A 25791-nucleotide genomic window follows, 5' to 3' on the forward strand; every position below is an offset into this window, starting at 1 on the left:
AGAGGAGCCCCAAAGAGCAAAGCGGCAGGCATCAGTGTCTTGATCAGCACACCAGGGAACACCTGAAGGGGACTTCTGTGACTGCACCCCATCGCAAGCGCTTCTGCTGATAAGCAGTGCTCACATTTGTACTCGCCACAAGCAGAACTTTGTCATTCGTAGGGAAGCAGGTTAAGCACTGGTGAATTACAAAAGTTGTGTTGATCATATGCAGGTGCAGACATAGCCTCAGAGTGACCAATGAACATAATTCTTACGTTTACTGGCCTATCTAAATTTAAGTTATTTACATGAGCTTAAGCACATCTTTTCCTCTTTCCTACACTACAAGGCTGTTGAGGGATACAGTTATCAGCATGTGGGAAGCAATGAGCTACCACAAAAATTTCCTGGTTAATGAATGAATTACAGATTTGCTAAGAGTCAAAAAAAAGAATTTCACAGGTACACCTAGGAAGGTCATTCAGAGTCATTAGGCTGCTGCAGAAGGGTGCCTCCCACTGCAGCAACAGGAAACATTGCAACTTCCAGGGGGCTTCAGTGCCACTTCTAATAGTGTGGTTTTAAAAGTCTCTGTCTATTTCTCAACAAGAGGCAAGAGACTTTCTAGCACTTTGGACAGCTCGTGGGAATTTGTGCAATGCCTCCCCACCACAAGTGGTTTTCAGTTTTAAACAAAAATAAGTGTCAGCCAGGTGGATTTGATAGCTAGATACATGTGTTTCATAAACAGAATGGATTAGGGTGTTTGCATTTTGACACCACAATCTCAGTTCAGCCTTCCAATAAAACTTATTTGAGCAAAGCTTTAGACCACCCTGCCAACAGATTGTGTTTTGTCAACAGCCTAAATCCACCCTGTCAACAAAACCCATTCAGTGGGAAAATAGCAATTTCTTGTGTCAACATGAGGAGAAAACCTTGATTGTTAGTATGTTTAAAACAACAAAACAAAAAAACAAAAGCCATGTTTTCTGACCAGAATTGGAGAAAGAAACAGGAAAGCAGCTGCCAGCCCATCACATTCAGTGCATTAACATCTTTCAACAGTTTGGATTATTGGGAATAGGAAGCGAGCAGGCTATGGAAAGGCCAGGAGTCAGAGCCCCAGCTTCTCTCCTCCACCCCACGCTGCCCAGCATTGTTCCCACATATTACTATTACCATAGTACTTAGAGTCCAATCAAAATCGGACCCTGTTTGCTCAATTGCATATGTAGGTAATGAGACACACCAATAATCAGACAAACATTGGAAAGGGAAAACAGGCAGTGACTTGCCCAAGGTCACATGGCTGGTGAGTGGCTAAATTGAGAATAGAACCCAGGTCTGCTGCCTCCCTGTCCAGCATGATAGCCATTACAATGTGCAAACTAAGGGGCTGATCCAGCCCCCAGTGACATTCCTAACAGCCTTTAAATTGACTTGAGCAAGCAAAAGACCACGCCTGAAACTTTTAAAATCCCAATTATATTTTCCTTTAACTTTGTCTCCAAAATCCCGGTTTCTCAAGATCTGCAGATTCTGTGACTCTTTGTCTCCAGGTTTGAAGAGACTTTCACCCAAACTTTGCCACCAAAGTCATCCCACTTTTTTTTTTTTTGGGGGGGGGGGGGCGGGGCGCAAGGGGGTGGTTGCATAGCTAGAACCAGATCGTGCCATTTGTTTTATCATCTTGTGTTTGCAGACTTAGAAAGAGCAGGAGCGAAAGGCAATGCTTCCTCTTTGCTCCACTTTTAAATTAACTACTTTTAGAAATGTGGAGTCAAAACAAAAGGGCCCTAAGCCCTTCCAAAAGGCATATAATATTAGGCAGCAGGTAGCCCACAGGGAATTAAATGGTCACCTTTAGAAAGTTAAACATGTAATGACTAAACGTCTGCATTTAGAATAACTTCTAAATGAGGACATGCCATTTATGTCAGGAACACGAAACTTGCAAGGTTCCCCACTCAGACCCTGATTCAACAAAACACTTCAGCACATGCTTATGTCGCATTAATGTCAACAGGACTTACGCACTTAAACTCACTGCTTTGCTAGAAGAGGGATTTTATTTTCCCTTAGAATCAGACTGGGATCACCAAAACTAAAATACTTACGACACCATCTGATGAGAAATTTTGGTGAACACCATATGTGAAATATCATTAAATCAGACTGAAAAAATAAAATTAATAGACCTCAGTAAATCAGAAACAATTTTTATAGCCCACCTATGAAACTAGATTTTAAAAAGAACTGAAGTATCAATGCAATATGTGGCCCAATGCATTTCATTTCCTACTTACAAAAGATGTATCTATTTGCGCTATCGTTGGCACAGTCTGAAAAGAAGTGGAAATACACAAACTAATGTTTTTAGTAATGGAATGCATTGTACACAGTCTAAGTACTGTACTTATAGGACAAGAACGCTGATGGGGATTCTTGTCCTCAATGCTGTCATGTAGCAGAGGACGAGAAAATAATTCCCACCAGTCAGAAGTCTATCACAGCAAATCGGATCTCAGCTGGAGTTCTACACCTGAAGAAAATTTCTGTGGCACCATATGTTGGCAGGAATCCTACCACCATGAGATTAAGGGCTGTTTCAGTTATTCTTGCTCATTTTAATTAAATGTTTCTTAGCATCTCCTCTTCTGAAATGGTACTGGGATGCATAACATTTACTAAAATGAAACAATGGGAAATTTAAGAGATGATGAATTGAGGCAAATTTGGATCTTACTTCTTTTAACCTTCTCTAGAAATGTCAGTGTTGTTTAACAGAGATTATATTTAATTTCCTTTGTTACCTCTTCACCCTCCATAGTTCTGCAAATAAAAAGTTCGTTTTTCCTACTTTTCTGAAAACATTAAATATAGGGTCATACCTAAGAATGACGTCTGCAGACTTTTACCTCCAAGAGGGTAGTCTGGAAAGCAATGACTTGGAGAAATACTTGGGATCATGGTGGACAACAAACTAAACAAGAACTTCCCAGTGTGATGCTGCAACTTAAATGACTAGTAGACAGGGCTGTAGCATCAGGATATAACACTCTGTCCTGCCACAGACTTATGCGATGACCTTCAGTAAGACATTTAGGATAAATCAGCACAACACACAGCAGCGAGGCTGCAGTTTCCAGGTTGACCAAGTTGGGCAGCTCATGCAAGCACATTAAATATAGCTGAATAGATGATGTGTCCCAGGCTGGAGTTTGGGTTCTGAAGCCTAGGAAGGAAGGCTGCAATGGCTATACAGCTATTTTGAATGCAGTGGGAGCACTGGCCCATCAACCAGGTGTCAGAGTGCTGTTTCTGGCTCTGTAGACAAGCACTTGGTGTCTGTGCTTCCATTCCTGTTCAGTAAAAAAGGCTAGAGAACATAGAAAACATCATGTCTTCCATTTTCACAATAACCAGGCCTACATCTACAGCTCACTCAACACTTTTATACACAGATGGAAGAATTTGATTTTTATTGGTTATTTCAGTGAATGTCAATTTTGCTGTAGATAAACTGACAAAACTTCTTTCCATTGATGATCATCAAAATTTATAGCTAGCCCAAGAAAGAAAAATGCAGCGTAAACTTAGAGTTTGACTTAAGTAAATTTACTTTGTATATGTAAATTGTATATATACGGAGGAACAGTAACAGGGAATTTGCAAATGGCAGAATGTTTAATGATTTCTTTGTTTCGGTCTTCACTGAGAAATCTGAACGAATGCCTGACATAGAGAATGCTGGTGAAAAAGGGGTAGGCTTAGAAGTTGAAATCAGAAAAGAACAAATTAAAATTTACTTAGAAAAATTAGATGTCTGCAAATCACCAGGGCCTGATGAAATGCATCCTAGAATCCTCAAGGAGCTGATAGAAGAGGTATCTGAGCCTTTAGCAATCATTTCTGGTAAATAGTGGGAGACGGGAGAGATTCCAGAAGACTGGAAAAGGGCAAATACAGTACCCATTTATAAAAAGGGGAACAAGAATAACCTGGGAAACTACAGGCCAGTCAGCTTAACTTCTGTGCCAGGAAAGATAATGGAGCAGGTAATTAAAGAAATCATCTGCAAGCATTTGGAAGGTGGTAAGGTGCTAGGGAACAGCCAGCACGGCTTTGTTAAAAACAGATCATGTCAAACCAATCTAATAGCTTTCTTTGATAGAATAACGAGTTTTGTGGATCAGGGAGAAGCGGTGGATGTGGTATACCTAGACTTCAGTAAAGCATGTGACATGGTCTCACATAATATACTTACCAATAAACTATGCAAATACAGCTTAGATGGGGCTACTATAAGGTGGGTGAACAACTGGCTAGATAACTGTACCCAGAGAGTAGTTATTAATGGTTTTCAATCCGGCTGGGTAAGTATAACTAGTGGGGTTCTGCAGGGGTCTGTTTTAGGACCGGTTCTGTTCAATATCTTAATTAATGATTTAGATATTGACATAGAAAGTACGCTTATTAAGTCTGCAGATGATACCAAGCTGGGAGGGGTTACAACTTCTTTGGAGGATAGGGTCATAATTCAAAAGGATCTGGATAAACTGGAGAAATGGTCTGAGGTAAATAGGATGAAGTTTAATAAGGACAAATGCAAAGTGCTCCACTTAGGAAGGAACAATCAGTGTCACACATACAGAATGGGAAAGGACTGCCTAGGAATGAGTACAGCAGAAAGGGATCTGGGGATTATAGTGGACCACAAGCTAAATATGAGTCAACAGTGTGATGCTGTTGCGAAAAAGGCAAACATGATTCTAGGATGCATTAACAGGTGTGTCGTGAACAAGACACGAGAAGTCATTCTTCCGCTCTACTCTGTGCTGGTTAGGCCTCAGCTGGAGTATTGTGTCCAGTTCTGGACACCGCAGTTCAGGAAGGACGTGGAGAAATTGGGGAGGGTCCAGAGGGGAGCAACGAGAATGATCAAAGGTCTAGAGAACATGACCTATGAAGAAAGGCTGAAAGAACTGGGATTGTTTAGTTTGGAAAAGAGAAGATTGAGGGGGGACATGATAGCAGTTTTCAGGTATCTAAAAGGGTGTCATAAGGCAGAGGGAGGGAACTTGTTCTTCCTTGCCTCTGAGGATAGAACAAGAGGCAACGGACTGAAATTGCAGCAGGGGAGGTTCAGGTTGGACATTAGGAAAAAGTTCTTAACTGTCAGGGTGGTCAAACAGTGGAATAAATTGCCAAGGGAGGTGGTAGAATCTCCATCACTGGAGCTATTTAAGAAGAGGTTAGATAGATAGCTTTCAGGGATGGTCTAGAAAATGCTTGGTCCTGCCATGAGGGCAGGGGGCTGGACTCAATGGCCTCTCGAGGTCCCTTCCAGTCCTACTCTTCTATGATTCTATGTTTGACATGTGATAATGTAAAGCTTTAAAAACAACATTAAAATATAAATTGACATTCATGAACATCATTGTCTACTGTGATTAAATAATTGTCCAAATGCCCCTAATTTCCTGCTACTGTGAAATACAAAAATTGTTATTACCCAATTATCAATCACATAAAAAAAATCAAATTCTACTGCGCCTGCTTTTGGGGCCCAATTCTTAAACCGAGTTCATTAGAGTACTCTGGCCTTTGGTGGACTAAGCCCATTCATAGAGTAGAACCCTGGTTCACCAAGGTTCTTAAGCATATATCTCATTTTAAGCATGTGAATACTCTCATTGACTTCAGTGGAACACTCACGAGTTTGTCATGTTTCTGTGCCACGTATGCTGATCAGATCTTGCTCTTTCTGCTCTTATTTTCCTATTTCCTTCAAATTTACCTTGGAGAATATGTGTGGGCCAAAGTCAATGGCATTTTAAAGTGACTCCAGAGAACAGGACAAGTGTGTGATCATGGCTGTGTAATACTCTACATCTCTGCCTTTTATTTGCTGCATTTCTGTAGCGTTGCTTTAATGTGCAGAATGGATTCTTTCTACAGTGATAATATCAGACAAATGAAAGCCTTTAGCTGAAGGTGCAATATGGACAGAGAGCTTTTAAGATGACAGGCACATAATTAGGTACTGAAGGAGCATGCCTTAATATAAAAGGAAGTGGTGAAAGGTGACAGAGCTTACATCTCTTTAGCATTATCCAGGAGCAATTATATCACATAGTAGTCATCCCCAGACATTTACTCCCCTCAGGCAACTGAATGTCCTAGCACTGCTGTTATGCCCTCCCCCAACTTAGAACAGGACATTGAGAAAAGAAAATTGTTAAAATACTTTAAAAGCAGGATTGGAGCAGACACCTCAAGCTCCTTTACCTGCCCGGAAAATTGGTGCGCGCTCTCTCTCTCTCTCTCTCATGTACTCACAAATTCTGCTGTTAAAATTAATGACTGCTTTGGTGTCAAGTTCAGAGACACTGAGGATTGTTTACAATTGCATTATAAAACAAAACTAAGCAATGATGGAATTTAGCTGCTCAACTTTAGACTGTTAAATGCCCCATTCTCAGAACGCACCGAGCTTCCACTTCCTGAAAATCAGGCTGTTATAAAATGTCTCAGTTCAAGCACCCAAAATTGAAGAAATCACTAGTTATATCTGAGAATCTTGGCTCCTCCCCTTTCTACATGGACCTTTGGCCTTGATCCCACGCCACAGTAGGTAACATCATGTCCTACAATGAAAGGGTTGTCACCAACTTTAATTGCCAACGGATTGCATGCTTGAAAAAGAACAGCATGATATCAAAGGGAGTTTGCCACAGCTTTATTCCCTACATTATCCACTTACATTTTGGTGGAAATCCTGCTACTTTACAAGTGGCTTTCATGTCTGGCATTAAGAGGAGCTATTTTTTTACTCCAGATCTCTTAATTATCAGCCTCTTCATACAATCATATAATACTGGAAATAGGAGGAGTTGTGAGAGGTCATTGAGACCTGTCCCCTGCATGCACAACAGGACAAAAACCCTCTAGACCATCCCTGACAGGTGTTGGTCTTACCTCTTCTTTAGCATCTCCATCACTGGGAGCATGGACAGCCTCCAGAGGTAATCTATTCTAAGGCTTAACCATTCTGACAGTTAGGGAGTTTTTCCTAAAGTCTAACCTAACCCCTCTCTCACTGCAATTTAAGACGATTTTACTACTTGGTCCATTACTGTGGAGCAAGTGGATGCATTTCAAACATATTAACAAAGCCAAATATTTTTGGAGAATTACACCTATATATTCCACACCACAACCTGCCAAAGACAAAAAGTGTCTAATGATTTATTGACATCCCAACTTAGACCTTTCAGTGTTCTGATTTCGTCTGAGCTGTGTGCTGTCTATGACTCTTGTTTTCACTGTTCTCCTTTGATCATTCACCATATTATAGCTGCTTAGCAGGATTTTTCTTAACTTGCCTCAGTCAGTTTCATATAGGTATAAAGAGATCTTGATAGAGATTTTTTTGTAATTCACCTAGAAGTTTTTAAACAGAGCTTTAACAGAGAAGTAGCCTGCATTACACATGGGACCACCCCAACAGTCTCCCTATACAGGGAATCAAACAACTACCACCTATAGTTGTAGAGGTAGACCACCTCTTGAAAGAAATCTTTCCTACATCTCCCCTTGTGGCCTTCAAATTAAACACAGACACCCCTAACTTCACCAAAAGAAGAAAGTTCTCCACGGACCAGGGCATATCAGCTCAAAAAGGGACCAGCCCATGCTAGGACAACAAAAGTTAAACCAGCAAACAGCTCTGCACTGCAATGATGACCAACATCCCCCACCCCAATACACATTTCAACATCCATGGGTCCCACATACACCTATCGCAACACGGGGTGTCACTCATTGACTTCAACAAATGCCCAAACAACTACCACCTAGGTGAAACCAAACAATCACAACACTCTGAATGAAGTCAGAGAAACAACCAACGAAAAACACCAAATCCTTCTCACAGTATGACCGCTCCATATGTACCCTTTCAATCCTCATCCTCTCAGGAAACCTGTACACCTTTAAAAGAGGAGCCTGGCAACTTCAGTTTTTAACTCTGTTGGACACAAAATGCCATGGGAGATGACAAATTCTGGCTTTATGACCTATTCTGTCAATTTGTAACACACCATGCGGCCCGCTACCTCTCCATGGTGCATCAGCTGCAAAGGTGTTAACTGCCAGGTTCATTCTAAGTCAGGGATGGGAAACCCACAAGCCACGTGCTGGATCTGATCCAGCCTGTGGCAATGATCCAGACCAACGATCTGCCTTCCCCCGGCCCTCAGCAGGGTGATCCAGTGCTTGTGCTGTAGCCCCACAGCATGCCTGAGTCTCATGTCCCTCCCCTTGTGTCCATCACCAGTTCCCCAATCGTTATGGTTCACAAGCTCTCACCTAACTAGAAATACAGGTGAGATTTCTTCAGAATGCTACTAGTAATGAATACACAAATCGGCTGTGTCTACACGGGCACAAATCTTTGAAATAGCTGTATTTCGAAGATTACTAATGAGGCGCTGAATTTAATATTCAGCGCCTCATTAGCATTAGGACACTTCCAGCCACAGCGCTTCGAAAGCACTGCTTTCGAAAGTGCATGGCTTGACGCGACTCTACAGGCTCCTTTTCAAAAGGACCCCGCACCTTTTGAAATCCCCTTATCCCGATCACTGACTGGAATAAGGGGATTTCGAAAGGTGCGGGGTCTTTTCAAAAAGGAACCCATGTAGCCATATCAAGCCACGCACTTTTGAAGCGCTGCAGCCGGAAGCGTCCTAATGCTAATGAGGCGCTGAATATTCAATTCAGCGCCTCATTAGTAATCTTCAAGATACAGCTATTTTGAAGATCTGCGCCCGTCTAGACACAGCCATAGAGTCATACTGTTGTGTTTGAATGAAACGAAGCTGAGGTGACCATTTTGATCAGTTGAAATTTAATCAGATTGACAAGGTGAGGGAAAAGCAGACAGCGAAATAGCGTTTGCAATGTCACTCTGAAGCTTGCTCACTGCTATATTTGCACACTGTGTCACAGCAGCAGACCAGCCTGTTAAAAAAAATGTAATGCATATGAATGGTGCTATTGTGTATAGGGGTACGCCTACACTTACAGTAAGATTGACCCATTCAGGTTCGATTTTCCAGAATTCCACTTGACGTGTCTGGTAAAAGGACCTCTCTCCTGCAATTTCATGAGCTTGTAATTGGCATGAGAGCGATGCAGGTATTGCCAAGGTGTAAAGCAAGAGTGACTGGCCCATTGGTTATCTGTTGAGGGTGGACAGAAGCAGGCCAGAAGAGAGCTACATACCACATCTGGAATTAGATACCCTTGATCCATTTACCTACAAGATGGTGGCAGTTTGCTACATGGCACATCATCATCTCAGTTGTCTCTCCCCTTCCTCCCAGCAGTAGGTAGGGCTTTTCTCATCCCTTTTTTACAGGAAACTTCTTATACTGCAGATGCACAGCTTATAGTTGTACTTGCTTCTAGAATCAAGCCTCTGAAAAAGGGTCTGATTCCCTAGCTTTCAAAGAGTCAATCCTGAAGTCTTTACATAGGCCCCAACTGGAGGAAGTTCCCCCTACTCATGGCACATCTTAACATATGATTAGCTTAAAGAATGTGCTAAAGTCAATATTAAGTATTTTGAGACCTTAGTTTTTAAATCAGGGAAATTCCTTTTCATCTCGCCCCAGAGGGAAGCAGAGGATTCCCCTCCCATTAGATCAAATCTCCAAGTGCTAATGCAGTTCTAAACTTATGGGACATCAGGACTACTCCTCTCCTAGCCCCTACCCACACACTTGCTCCCTATCAGAACATGCACACCACTTTATCAGAGGGCCCAAGGCCACCAAACAGATGGCAGTGAGAAAACTCATGCTCAAAATCCCACACTAATGTATATGCACATCAACTTGGGAAATGTTGAATCTTTAGCAAGGAATCTAAACCTCCAGGTGAAGTTCAGTGAAAAGGCAAGTTGAGCTCACAGCTGGATTGCTATGGTAATTGCAAATCATTTCTATGGTTTTGAAAGGAGAGATTTCAGATATGCAGAGGGAAAATAAAAAGTTGATGACTCCATGCTGTATAGTTCATTGGAGAAGGCACCTGCAGGGTTTACTGACTTCTCATGAGAATTGACAGGCAAAGGTTCAGGGGAAATTTTGCAAACTTTTCATCGAGTGTTGCTGGTGTTCTGTCATAAAAATTTAAATTTTGGGAATGTCACAAGATTTTAGGAAACTATGGTTTATTAGAATGTAAAACAAGAATTATGAAATATAGGTAAATGAGAGGAAAGAAGAATTTATTTAATATTAAATCATCATTTCCAATCTGAGATATTTTGACCATCTTGATCTGATGTGATAACACACGGGCTTGTCTACACTTGCCCCCAACTTTGAAGGGAGCATATTAAATAAGAGTGAGTGGAGATTACCAATGAAGTGCTGCAGTGAATACGCAGCACCTCATCAGGCTAATTCTCCCCTGTGGAAACTCTGAAGTGCTGACATGCATGTAGCCACAGGCACTTCAGAATGCCCATGTTACTTCAAAGTCCCTTTAATCCTCAAAATTTTGCAGAGTAAAAGGGACACTTCAAAGTAGTGCAGGCACTTTGAAGTTTGATGCTTAGAAGCTGCTGTGGGGGAAAATTAGCCTAACTAAGTGCTGTGTATTCACTGCAGAACTTCGTTAGCAAGCTCCTGTGGCCCTGATTACCATGCCCCCTTCAAAGTTGGGAGCAAGTGTAGACAAGCCCACAAGGTTTCACCACTTTTGGATTCCACATCCTTAGAGTGGTCTGTCCCTAGGAAAATGGTGCCACAGAATTCAACAGGACTATCCATGTAAGGCAGGGCTATCTCATTCACAATGTGCACAGTGTGTGCTCATAACTACAGTGCTTCAATAAGTCTCAGGGGACCTGGGTTCTATCTCCAGATTAGCTGAGTGAGCTTGGGTATGTAATTTCCAGTCTGTGCCTCAATTTTCCCATCTGTAAAATGGGTTTAATGATACAGACCTCATTTGTAAAACACTGAACTTTACTGATGAAAGAGTTATATAAAACCTATACACAATCCTCATGGCAAGGAACTGAAGAGTTGTACCTTAGTCTGGCTTAATTTCTTTGGCTAGATTTAGATTACAAGGATTTATCAACAAAATATTTTCCCAGAAAATATCTTCTGACAAAACTTCTCTTGACAGATCGCAAGAACAATCCACACCCTCAGCCGACAGTGGTCAGACTGCCTGGCCGCTCTATCAGCCAAATGGCCAAGCAGAAGCAAAGCAGACAGGGTTCCCAGGAATGTCAAGTCCAGTTTTCTGTCACCAGAGGCCTTAGTCCTCATGGGGAGCGGGATATGGCTGTCAACAAAAGTGCTGCATTCTGTCAATTTACTGTTAACAGAATGCCTTGGAAATCTGGAACTGGGGCCTGTGTAATTAGAACTGAATGAGGGGAAAAGGAAAAAAAAAAACACCAAGATAATGTAGTTATGCCATAGACTGAGAGGTGAGCTTGTTATTTTGCATGCAGCTTAGAGTATTGAGTTTTCTCCCCTCTTTATCAGTTTCACAGCTTGTTATGTAAGTGGCATATTCTGCATGTTAATAACAATAGGATTATTTTTTTTGATGTAGAACCAGTTCGAATTAGTGACTCTGATAAAACAAAACTCAACCCCAGCCTTCAATAAATGTGGAGTGCTATACTGTAACCCCAGGTCTACTGTGACCTATTCTTTTCATAACACACAAAGGTAACAGTGCAGTCTGTCACACATGGCTACTCACACAGGCATGTCCATTTAAACATAGAAAGTAACCACTCAGCACCGAAGAGGCTGGCAGAATTGCCAGGCCCCTGGGCTGGGGGAGAAGGATTGGCAGCACCATACTCCCAGAAGGGGGAGGACTGGGGCTAGCCTCCGCCACCATCAGCCCTTCACCACCACCTTGAGATCTGGAGTATGCCATGCAGAACTCCAGTGGCACTTAAAGGGCCCGGGCCTCCAGCCACTGCCATGGTAGCAGTGGCACCAACCAAAAGCCCTTGGCCCTTTTGAATCGCTGGGCCCTAGGGCAGCTGCCCCTTCCCTCCCTGCCGACCCCCCATCCATGGGCCTCCTGGGCACATGCTGCCACAGCAATGCCCACTTATGGCTTACCTGTGCAATGCTGTGCTTATTCCTATCTGCACTAATAGGCAACTAGAGTCATGGTCCTCTGTGGGCTGCCATAGTCTCATTGCTCAATTGTCCCCTCTCCCAATGCATAAGGACGTGAGCACCATATCGGGGAGAGCACCATGTCTATTTTCCTAGCATGCGGTTGACTGCTTTTCTATTCCGAGACCATTCAGCAAACAAGCTAGAAAGAGAACCTCGATCCCCTAGATCCCAGTCCCAGGACCAAACGTTAGTTTCCTGGACTAACTCCCGGTCCAGCCCCTGGCAGTCACCTGGAGGCCTTTCCCCTTCAAGATAATCCACAATTTGCTGCACAGAACAGAAGTTACAACGATCAGCCCCTGTCCACTGACGCATGTGAGCCCCTGTTTAGCATTAAGCAGAGGAGTGGCCACACTGAAGCCACCAGGATTACCTGTGTTCTGGAAGTTAAGAGCTGTCCTTAGTACTTGGCTAGGTCAGGGCCTTAGGCGCTGCTTCTGCAATCAGATCTGGTTAGGTGAATCCTTATGATCACATGGCGCCCCAAGTTACAAGGGTGCTATGAAGTTTCAAGGGTCTGGGATGAAGCATGGCCTAGGTCAAAGTTTCCCAACCTTTCTGATACAGAGATGGACTTCCTGCCTTCCTCAACTGAGTCAAAGAGCTCAATGACCAGTGCCAATCCACAGAAGGTCATTGAGAAAGACTGGCCTAGTGGATAGGCATTGGAGCGAGAGCCCTGCCACTGCCCAGCTGCACGGCTATCTCTTCTGTCCTACTCCTGGTCATGTCTATTTACACTGTAAGCTTTTCAGGCAAGAACTGCCTTACTGTAGGTAGAGGACCCAGCACTGTGATGCATTTTCTCAGTTAGTTCCTCTAAGCATTGATGTCACATTACTTATAATGTGGATGTGGATTTGCTGGAGCAGGTTCAGCGAAGGGTAACAAAAATGATTAAGGGTCTGGAGCACAAGACCTATGAGGACAGGCTGAGGGATTTGGGCTTGTTTAGTTTACAGAAGAGACGATTAGAGATCATTTAATAGCAGCTTTCAACTTCCTCAAGGGGAGCTCTAAAAAGGAGGGTGAGAAACTGTTCTCAGTGGTGTCAGGTGGCAGAACAAGGAGTAATGGTCTGAAGGTGAAGAGGGAGAGGTGTAGGTTAGATATTAGGAAAAACTACTTCACCAGGCGGGTGGTGAAGCATTGGAATGTGTTGCCTAGAGAGGTGGTGGATTCTCTGTCCCTTGAGGTTTTTAAGTCCCGGCTGGACAAGGTCGTGGCTGGGATGACTTAGTGGGGGTTGATCCTGCTTGAAGCAGGGGGCTGAACTAGATGACCTCCTGAGGTCCCTTCCAGCCCTGTGATTCTGTGATAATCATAAGCTTATTATCCATACATGTTCCAACCACCAAAATAGAATGACAATGCCCCAAACCAGTTTTGACTGTTTTTAAATACTCAGTCATGTGAAATATTAATATTCATCACCAAATTCAGGCAAGAAAAATCATTTATTATACTTAGGATTTTAATTCTCACTTGCATTGTGTCTGCATTTCTAGTGCAGGGATATAATATTTGCATTTTTATTAAAACCTTATCAGTTCTACTGCATCCATTTGTCATGGTGCAATTATGTGACAACAGAGATTAGGCAAGACCCCACACACCCAGTCTTTTAGGTGCTTTATCATGCCCTCTTCCTGACGGCCGTTACCAAGTCATCACCAAATGACCACCTCACCCGGCAATGCAACATGGCTACTTTGCACCAATCAGCTGTCACTCTTTTTTTTCCCCCCAATCAGTTTGATTGGCTATAGATTACCTTGCCAGAGCAGCAGTATTTTCCTCAGAGAACTAATGGCATTATTTAATCTGGAAAAATTTTCCCTACAAAACTGGTTCAGATTAGAGGAAGCCCGAAGCTGGAAAGTTCAGATACATAAACCTGAGGATATTTCAAGACAAAAGTTAGTAAAGGAAAGTGCCATATGCATAATTCAGAACCAGAGAGATGTCTGAACTGCCTTCACAAGAGTGAAGGATAATGTATTGGGCCTTCATAGTCACAGTAGACGCTGTAAATGAAGTCCTCAATTGAAACTATAAAGGGCGCGATCCATAGTCTATGCAGACTGAAGGATGCCTACTGCTACTAGTACGTCCTCTGAAAATACAGGAAAAAACCATACCTGAGCGAGACTCTGCCAGTTCCCTGGAGCAAAACACTGCTATTCCTGAAAAGCACAGTCATGGGAGCTTTCACAACCTTCAGTGGCATTTGCCTGGAATCCCCTACCATCCTCTCTGAGGGTGGGTGTCCAGCACTGCCAACAGCTTCCACCACTTTTTGGGATGTTCAAATGACTTTGGAACTCTTACTCTTTTGCTATCAAGGCATTTACCTCTACTCAGAAGGTGCAAGTTTAAAACCTTGCCTTTCACCACGGCCTCAGTGCAAGCTCTGCTTGCAAAACTGCTTCAGTCCAGACACAGAGGCACCTTCCTCTAAGGGAAATGAATATTTGGATTTCCACAGCCCATCAGTTTTGTGTCCTCTCTGCAGAGATTGCTTGTAATGGGTCTGATTAGTTCCATCACTGGTTCAATGTAAGAGAAAACAAATTTACTGCTGAAATACCAAGAGAACACTAGCTTCTATTTTAAATCCTGACTTAATTAGATTTTAAAAGTATATTCCTTATTAATGGGGATATTACCAGAGGGCTAACTAGCTGAAATAACTAAATTAAATTCTATTATTTGGGGCATGATGGGAGCAGAGTCTGGCGTGTACATGAATGTTGCAGTGCAGGAGAGTGCAGTTTATTCCAACCCAGACCACCATCAGCATACGAATTACTCCACACAAAACTACTCAGGCATCTCATTATTCAAGGCTGGGAGAAGTCAGCCTGCAGAAGCAGCAAGAAGACTTAAACCAGAGAGTGAAGTTACACACGTATTAACATCAGTTGAGGGCTGGGGAAGGGAGGAACACAGGCATTGGAGAGAGGGGAAAAGCATTTCACACATCTCAGCTTCCAGGCAGAGTTGCAACAACAAAACTTTTCTGTGAAAGGGCCCAGGAATGGAACCACTTGCAAGGTACATCACTGCCAAAGTTGAAAAAAGAGCATGGAGGACAGAATTTCCCTTGTTTCCACCAGCTGGCTCTGGCTGTTTCAGGGAGCAAAAGAAATCAGTCTACGCCCTGGCGCAGCTTACTGCCCAGAGCAGGAAGGCAGATGAAGCATGGGATAAAATAACAACCAACCTTGCTTTACTGATGGGGGAATGGAGGCACACAGTTAAGTGACCTTCTCAAGGACATACCAGGAGTATTGGGGTAGAGCTTGGACTAGAACCTAGGTCCTTTTGAGTCCACCTCCTCCATCTCAACCACAGCGTTGTCTTTCCTTTTATATGAAACTCTAGAAACAACAAAGACAACTGTAGAAATCAAGAGGACGCAACTCTTCGGTATAAAAATGTGCTGCTTTGCAGCTGTCTACTTAATGATTTTGAGGGTGAAGAGTCTCAGAGTGATAGCTGTGTTAGTCTGTAGCTTCACAAAACACAAGCAGTTCTGTAGCTCCAAAGAAGAAATAATACATTTACCTAATATGCACATTTGTCTGTCTTTAAGGCACTACAGAACATATTGTTTTTAATGACTGAGACAGCTGTGTTGTAAGGACTGAATTTACAAGGCCAACTTTTGCTGTGCTGCTTTGACAGAGAGTGTCTCAGTGGCTAGCTGCAGTGGGTGTACGGAGAGCGTGCCACCATCGCTGACTGGATCAACAACAGCTCTCCCTTCCAGGCGCCAGGGGAGGGCACGGGGGACAAGCAAACCCTCTCACACCCCCGCAGGCCACATGCCTGCCCTGCCTCTTCCTGCCCCAATTCCACCCTTTTCCGCCAAGCCCTCTCCCCAAGCAATGCGGCCCAGGGAACTAGCAAGGCGCCTGGCCAAGGCAGCGGGGGGGTTGGGTCCCCTTTGCAGTCTGCAAGCTCCCAGCCACGTTGCCCAGGAGAGGAGGTGGAAACACCCCCCCATATACCAGCAGCAGGAAGTGGAGCGATGTAGCTGGAGCTGGTTTGTTCCACATCCAGCCACCACCAATGCTGAAGAGTGCAGGGGCCAGTCCAACCCCTGCTGGGGTGCCAAGTCCCATCGCCCCAGCACTCCACCAGGTCATGGGAGGAAGGTAAGTTGATAGGAGAAACTCTCCTCCCACACTGGGGATGCCAGAGAAACTTGAATTAAGATACGTCAATTCCAGCTATGCTGTTCTTGTATCTGGAGTCACGTAGCTTATGGTGACTTTCTTCAGTGGCGTAGACCCAGCTTTAAAATGTGCATCTTACTGGTAGTCAATCAACTTGCAAAAACCATTGCTGTTCAGAGGCACACGTTGAAGCTTGAGCTGGCTGTGGACACACAGCTTTTTGAAAGAGATAAACGAGCAAGGTAGAAATCTCTCTGGGCTGCTGCAGAATTAATTCCTTTATTTGCCAAAGAAGAAGAAAGAGGGGCTGTGATGCAAATTCAATGGCACCTTCCTAGTATTTAAGTTAAAACAGGTGAGAAAGCTCCATAATGGAGAAAATTGCTTGTGCTTCTGCTGTCATCACAAGTTCAGGATCCCATTGCCCTCATTTGACTTCCATGCACCAGCCATGTCCTCATCAGCATGCATATGCAGGCAACTGGAGATGAATTAGCATAGGCAAAATTCAAGGCTAACTCATGAATACATATTCTGGAGGGAGGGAAGTCTGTGCCGGACATGGGTCCCTAGATTTCAGCTCAGAAAGGAGAGATTGCTTGAGGAGACTTAAGGGACTGTCAGAAGCTGAAAAGCAAGGCAAGATTTTGATGCCTGCTGAACTTCAGCAGGAGAAGATTGTCCAACTGCCCTGTGTGACACCCTACAAACAGATTGCCAAGCAGAGAGAGAGAGAGAGACACCACAAGGGGAAGGTAAAATGAAACCCAAACTTTTGTTCAGTCTGAGTCTTTTCCTCAGTGCTGGCCTCAATGACCCAAGAGCAAAGCAACTCCTAACACTTGCTCACAACTACCAGGGACTGTACAGCTTCCCCTAAGTATTCAGCCCTGCAGCTCCTTCCCTTGTACTGTTATAGGTCTGCTCCAGCTCATTCCCCTGGCAGACAGGGAACCTGGGCTCTCCCTGTAACCTCACATATGCTTGGGCCCAATGAGCGTCGTAACACCTTGTCTCACCAGTATAGAAAAACTGGTTTATGAAACAAGGCCCCAGCCAAGCCTTGCCACTGCATCAGTGTCTGCTGTGGGGCTCATTAGGTGGGCTCAGTCCCTGGGTGCAGTCCCAGAGCACCACCGGGAACAGTAGCCATCTCAGAGCTGCAACCTATATCAGGGCATGGGAAATGGCCCATATCTGAGCACCTCCAAACTTTGTGATACTCAAACTCAGGATTCACATTGTGTGTCATGGGCCCACGTCTAATTATACTCGTTCACACAGCAGTCAGATGTGGGCTTTGGTGCTCAAGAGTCTGTCCTGAGCCTCAAGTGATTCGCTTCCGTACCTGTCTCTGCCACCAACCCTGGATCTCTTTGCCCCAGTTCCCAGGAAACTGACTTAGACTGAAAGATGAGGGCTTTCAACAAACCCCAAGGGAAGGACTCTATGCATTAAGCCTCCTTTGAATTCACTCCCTCACAAATGCTCAACTCACCATTCCCAAAGTCTGTATCAAACCAGAATTGCCAGGCAGACACAAGATAGGATGATGACTCAACGACCTCTTGAGGTCCCTTCCAGCCCTAAGAGTCTATGATGCTGGTCTTCTATGGACATGATTCTCAGTTGCCTCCATGAGAGGCTGAGTAATAGATTCTAGTTATGTGCCACCAGCAGGAGGAGAAAGGATGATGGGCCAAATATTATGCAACTGGTGGGTTCAAGATGCATCGGATTGAGCATTTCATTCTCTGGGAAGGAAGGGGGGATGTCTTACGTGACTTATTAATCTAGCTACACAGAAGAAGAAAAGAAGAAAAAAATAACAGAACGTGGAAGTATGGGTCTTCTGATTTTCTGAGATGTGTCATTTTATCACTTCACTATATGGCATTGGGCAAACTCACAAAATGACCCTGGGAAATGATGAGAAGCCACCTCTTTTCTTCACTCATCTTCAGCTCCAAAAGTCTCTATTACTTCCAGAGAGTGGATTTCCTGGATAGATTGGAGCTGCAAACTAGTACAGAAGGAACAGTCACAGCTAGCAAACAACATAGTCTCACTTGCAGAGAGGAAAGGAACACCAGGATGATGACTGATCCCTTCTTCCTCCTCCTCTGATCTATTAAAATTTGCAATTTTCATCATTGTAATTTAAGTGAATTAATCACAAACTCATTCACACACAGTGAGTCTAGATGGGAAGGGACTGCTCCTACCCATAACACAAATACCCCGTTCTGCAACAAATCTCAAACCTCTACCAGCATTGTTCACCCTTAACAATCGCAAAAAAATCAATGAGGCAAGCTGGAAATAGTTTGACATAAATGATGGATAAATCCCTGGAGAAACCTTAGCTGGCATAACATATTAGTTAGTAACAGCAAAACACAGTCCATCAGCAAAGACAGAAGAGGCTTAATAGTCAAAAGTTTATGTTTGATACACCATAAAATCCAGTCAAATAGAAAAATTTATGAGGGCATAAAATAATTGATGGGGATAAAATATATGACCAAATTATTCTCTGTTGAATATACCTTCAGCTTCTTTAACACTGGATGAACAAAGACTCAATAGACAGGTAGGCAGACCAGCTAAACTGTATGCAAGTCGCATTTACAGAGTTGTGGAGGCAAACTTGGAATAAGGTTTTCCAATGGCACAAATGGAATCCGGGGTCCAGATTCAAAGTGCTGCCATGTCCTATACAGACAAGCCCAACAAACCCAGCATAGACTTAGTCTGCTGCACATCTCTTTCAAAGTTTACTATAGTGCACTAGAAGTATTGGAAAGTGCATTCTCACCTGGCTTGCTCCACAGTAATGGCCCAAGCAGATAAGATGCCACAGGCTCTCTCATCCAACAAGAATTTTTAATTTGTTGTAAATTTCTCCTCTTCTCTTACATCAGAACAAAACATTTAACGTTTAGTTCAATATTTTCAAAATATTGCCATTTTGACTTCTCATTTCTTCCCCCAACATTAGTACTGTATAAATTAAGTGGCTCAATCTAATTCTTGACCTTCCCCCCGTAACCCCTCCACTCTCTGATTTGCTCACCTTGATTATCTTTTTCTGATTTGTCATCCTTGCTTACTGTTTTTGGTTCTCTGTGTCTTAAATATTGAGTCTGTTCTGGTCTGGCTATGGTCTGAAGAAGTGGGTCTGTCCCAAGAAAGCTCACCTAATAAACTATTTTGCTAGTCTTTAAAGTGCTACTTGACTGCTTTTTGTTTTGATTTTGAAACAAAGTTGTCTTATACCAAATGCCAAACTTTTTATTTCAAAAATGTTAAAATGGAACATTTCAACAATTCTGAAATGTTCCTCCCAATTTTTTATCCCTAAGTCAGGAAAGTCACCAAAATTGACCCTTACATCCAAACAATTTTAGTTTAGAAGTTTACCTGAAAAATTCCCAACCAATCCTATTTGACTTCTATTTGCAACTTTATAGATATCCCTCCATCAGCCAAATTATTTTCAAAAAATTTCATGATTAAGAAGCCCAAGTCCCATTTAAAACAACTTGGACACGTAGGGACATAAGTTTAATGGGGGCAGGAGGGGAAATAGAAATTAAGGACTTCGAAAATTTTTTCTGATGATTTCTCTATGTTGTACACGAACATTGCTGATCCTATGGCATTTTGGGAGTTGGCCTTGGTATGCCAGTGAATTTTAGATCTCCCCATTTCCCTGCCCCTTTGAAACTACACTCTACATTCGATAAAAAGATAAAATGACTTTCATTTCTCAGTCACCCACACTAACAAGCAAGCACTCATTTGTATGTGCAACCTGACTGGTTCACTTTGCTTTGATCATCTAAATTACTCACCTGCTAAAAGAGAGAGAGTAAAAGCTTCCTGATTCATCTCAAAACTCAGTAGAAGAAAATCTAAACCACTCAAATATTTAAGAATTAAAATGCTACTTTACATTAGAGAACCTCCTATCACATTTATCTCACAGAACTTTTTGATCATAAACTATTTCTCGCAAGGGTTAGGATACAGCAAACCACTTAAGCATTATGATAAAACCTTTTGTATGGATGGGTATTCTAAGATGTGATATGTTCTATGCAAGAATAGCTTAAAAAGCTATTAGTGTAAATGACAATCAGTTCCACATATATCTTACTCTGATCCTGTGAAGGAAATGACATCTCCCAAATTTTTTAAAAAGAAAACACGGTTTTAACTTTGTGTTTTTCTCCTCCCAAGTAAATTATTTTAGACATCAATTTTAAGTGAATTAAAAAGGAAATAAATCATCACATAAATGGTAAAAGCATTGCCCAACACAGACACTATTTTAATAATTTGGAAAAATGACCTTCTGTGACACTGTGCTCAGAACTTCAGAGATTTCTTAGACTCCCTTTCTCTGTGCTTTGATTCTTTCATGAATATCATTAAGAGGGCAAAGATGCCCTATGCTAATGTAATGGTTCACCAGATTACTCAGTGAACCTTCCACAACAATTCACATTTCTTTCTGACAGCTAGGACACCTCAAAAGAAGAACACGATACGGACCATAACGCATGTAAGGCCAAAACAAGTATGTGCCAGAGGATGGTAGCACTTCTGTTATACAGTGATGGGAATATTTACTAAGCATAGCTTTCAAAAAATATCTGTCAACATAGGAATGATAAAAACAATATACATCTATTTCTTCCCTGGCGTACACTGCATGACTTTGAAAGCATTATGCCAGGAATCAATCTGGACCAATACAGAAAACGTTAAGCATAATGTTCAGGAGGACTAAATGCAGACAGAAATATTCCGCAGCTCATTTCTACCAAGGTTAGAAGACAACGTTACCTTAAGTTAGTGAATGTTGACAATGAAATTGCTTACCGTGCTGATGATGAGCTTGTCTGGAGACCGAAGAGCTGGTGAAAAAGCAAATAAGTACAAATCAGAATCAAAGAGAAAGAAAGGGGACATTAGGCATTGTGGGGTGGGAGGGCACAGAATGGAGTTTGACTCCTGGATCTGTCACCTGCATGATTTGAGCTCATCTTTTCAACCTTCTGTTCCCGAGCAATAGAAAGGATTAACACCACTTTCCTTTTACCAACATTTGCAAACGATTGTTTCAGATCGTGTCTGGACAGTGCTTAGCATAAAAGGGGCCCATTGCTCTGTTGCTGTCTGTAGACTTTAATGGATTATGAATAATACACAGTGAATATTAGTATAACCTAAATATGAGTTAGCACTCTCTTGCCATCATACAGCAAATGCATTCCTATCTGGCATTCTATCATTTGGAACTCTCAAATAACTGGCATTTTAACCGTCAGTAAATTTTAGTTACGTTTTCGCTAAGTACAGAACAGTGAAAGTAAATACAATTAAATACAGCATGCATCCCCAGGGGGCCCACCCCTCACCCCATTTTGTGCACCCCTGGCATAAAGCCTCTCTTCAGCATAGAACTTGAGCAGATTTTTAATGTTAACCATATGCTTGAGTCCCACTGAAGTCCAGGAGACCTAAAACCACTGATTGTCCTTACAAGGAACAGCCAAGCCTGGACGTCATCAGAAACATAACAGGAAAAAAAATTTAGTTACCAAAGAATCAAGTCATCTGTGCACATTTTTACATAGTGAAGTATCCATGCTGTAAAAAAGGTAACTCTTTCATACCTATTTTAAAATTGATATTTTCTGCCATGTATCAATCTCTCATTGTCAGATAACTTAATTGTCAGTCAGGCTTCTGACTGTGTGGCAAATGATAATTGGCATTTAATAGAACTGCTGAGCAAAAAGAGCTTTTAAAACACCAGTAGGTATTTTTAAGCCACCTAATAAACCCACTACTACTATCCAATTATCTATCAATCAATAGCCTAAACATGTTTAGTGTATTAACAAGATGGTCACTTAGGCATTCAAATTCAGATTAATTAAATGACAACGTGGTTTTAACTGTTAAATATTTTATATCTTGCCTGCTCTAAAAGATATTTAACTGACATAACAATGGTCTCATAAAATTTAAATTGCTGCTTAAATTAAATTGCAGGTGAAATTAAAACATGCACTTTCAAATATTGCTGTAATACGATTAACTCCAGGGTCAGCACTAGGTACAATAATTCAGAGGGAGCACAGCACCACAAAAGTGACTGAATAATAAGATGGATCTTATACTGAAGAATACATTAAGTGAGAACTTGTGAAGTGCTTTATTAATTATCATCTCTCATTGGGACAGCATCTAACAACTCCAAACAAGGATCAGGAAATCATCCTATCTGTATGTACAGTACATGACAAAGAACTTTTTCTTGCCCTAGAAAACTTGCAATTGGAGCAGGACAAAAAAAATTGATTGAAAAAAAAAAATTTTGGGGGGGTAATATGAAAGGGAAGATGGAAAAAGTAGATTCAGTAATTACAAACGTTCTGTGATTTGATGCCTCTTTCATTGAATTGCTGCAGTTGAAAGAAGCATAAAACAAGTTGAAAAATTCCACTTCAACATTTTCTAACTGAAAAAGTTCAGTTCAAAGAAGCCTGTCCTTTCAAAATTCTTTAGTTAAAAAAACAACAAATTAAAGACACTTTCATAATGAAATATTCCAATTTCAAGTTTTTAAAGTGTCAAAAAGCGTTCAGTTCAGTACAAAACAAAGTTTTTAATTTAATTCCCCAAACGCGTTCAAAAATTTTTAGTTCAAACCAAAACAACTCCCTTCACTAACTATTGGGAATTTCCAGTGAAGCAAAAATAAACCTGCTATTCACACAACTGCTTTATGTTAAGGGCAAAAATGATCACATGTACTTGACTCAACTCACTAAGCTCCCAGGCATGATTCTCATTTATACTCAGGCCCTGCAGCATTCTGGCAGCAAAGAGGCCTTGAAATAGGAGTAAAATATATGATTTACTTCATATAATTAGGATCACTTAAGGCCCCACTTCGGCTACCAGAACAGAGAGACTGTGTTGGACTGGAAGCTAAGCATAAAGTGAGACACAACAGGTGGGGAAAACACAAATATTCTGGGGAAGCACAAACTATGGGATTATGAGCATCACACTATTACCCAAACTGGCCAGAGTTGCAACCCCTACTCTCCATACCCCTAAACCTCAATAATGTGCCAGAACTGGGACTGGAAATTCTCCTGTTCTGTTCAGTCTCTCTGAAGTGTCTGATACTGTCCATAACCATATGGCAGGGTATTGGGCTAGATAAACCACTGGTCAGACCCCAGCATTTCCATTCATGTTAGGCAGCAGCTCATGCTCCCATGAGACTGTACTGCCACACTGCAGCTGGAGGTGAGGCGGGAACCAGCGACTCCCTGGACTGCCCTGAATGAGCCCAGCGGAACACCAGGTGCTATTGGGCTCATCAAGCTGCACCATGCCGTTGGGTAAAATGTACGCTGGAGTCACACGTCCTCCAGAATTGCCTCTCTTGGGATGGCAGACACTGCATCTGCTCTGCATGAGTGTGAGGACTACATCCCATACACTATCACACCCCCACTCTGCACTAGTACCAGTAAACAGGGAACCAGTGGCCAACCAGGCAGGAATTTCTCCTGCTGGCATAAGCACTCCACTTCTGAGAGGCGGGCATCCTCCCATCAATCTAGTGCTGTCTACGCTGTCAGGAGGGTGGATGTGTTTAAGAAAAATCACTCGGGGTGTGAAATTGTTATACAGACTTAATTGCCTAGTGTAAACCAGGCCTTTGGGTGGAAAGCCCGTGACATATTAGGAGCCAGGCAGCCTTTGCCAAACCTTCATGAGTTTATACATTTAAAGCCATACCTTACAACTGCCTAAAGTGTCCTCAGAGACTCCTACTGAAGTCCATGGGCCCAATCCTACACCCACAGACGTACAGTAAGGGCCAATTTTTTCCAAAAACACCACAACCTGCTCTTGATTTTCAGCATTTTCGGCACTGAGCAGTTCAGAAAACCTGCCTGTGTCACAACAAGAACTTCTGTGTACTGAATTCTACTGAAAATCTTTATGTAACTAAGAGGACTGAGCAGCCAAAAAAAAAAAAAAAAATCTCACCCTGAGAACTCTCAGCACCTGGAAAGAGCACATCCTCTCTCTTCAGAATGGAATCGGAAGCACAGCGCCTTGAGAAATGAAAAATGAACTGACTCCTTCCCTGTTTGTAAACAATTGCATGACAGGACATGGACCACGTTGGACAGAATACCAGACAAACAGCTCGACAAATTGCATGGAACAGGCTCACCAACAGGATGAGGTGATAAGGGATAATCTCTGAGGGGCCTGGATAATGTAAAATATCCCCTGGCAGTGCAGCAGGGCTAAGGCAGGCCTTCTGCTCACCCTTGCACTGCACCCTTCTGGCTGTATCCGGAACATCTCTGCAACTTCCATGGGGGGCCGGTCTCTGTACCCTGCCCGATCCAGTGTGCCAGGAATTGCAGCTAATGGAAGTTGTGGGAGCGGAGTCTGCAGGCAGCAGTGCACAGATAGCCCCTGCCTAGGAGCTGCTGGTCACTTTCAGCAGCCACCTGAAGTAAACAGCACCTTCAACACCTCCTGCCCCGACCCAGCCTGCACTTCAAGCCCAACCCTCATCCCAGCCCGGTGACAGTGAAAGAGAGACTAGGAACCTGAGAAAGGGTGGGATGGGGCAGGGGTCTCTGGGTTTGTATGATTCGACACTTGCCAAGCAGGTGGGCGTATGGAAGTCCTGGCCATGCCAGCAGGTTGCTGGGGACCAGTCAGCACAGGCGCAGCTCTCTTAGTCTGGTGGACTATATCCACCCAGCGACTGTTCTGCACTGGGGCCTGGAATTGCTGTCAATGAGCCTGGCATGAGATGACTGGTGGTTTAAAATTCATTCACTGGGCCTAATGCAAAGAAATACAGATACACACTTATGCACTAAGAGATTAATCCTCAACAGTGCTTGGAAGTAGTTGCACTGAATAAATAATCAGCAAGTAACCTGGATTTTACTCTTCTACAGGAGATATAGGCTCGTTGAAAGTGAGCTTCCTAGCTAATAACTACAAACTCTGTGAACACATTTGGGAGGGAAGGAGAATATTACCAGGCAGTCCTGCCCAACCTCTCACAAGGGAGTTCACGTGCTTAATACCATCAAGGACACAAGCAGAAATACAGTCTTAATTCAGTCCTTACTTTCAGGTTCACCCATCAGGAACCTCTGGCAGCTTCTCCAACCCGTCTGATCAGCTCTGCTCCCTCCCCAGGACAGCAGCCTCAGGGTTGCCTCCCTCAGCACCTAGCCCCTTCCTCCAGACTCCCCCCAGCATTAGCACAGCCTACTGTGTTTCCCTCAGCTGACACAGGCTGCCTC

This window comes from Carettochelys insculpta, chromosome 31 (genome assembly GCF_033958435.1).
Source record: "Carettochelys insculpta isolate YL-2023 chromosome 31, ASM3395843v1, whole genome shotgun sequence".
NCBI classification, from domain to species: domain Eukaryota; kingdom Metazoa; phylum Chordata; order Testudines; family Carettochelyidae; genus Carettochelys; species Carettochelys insculpta.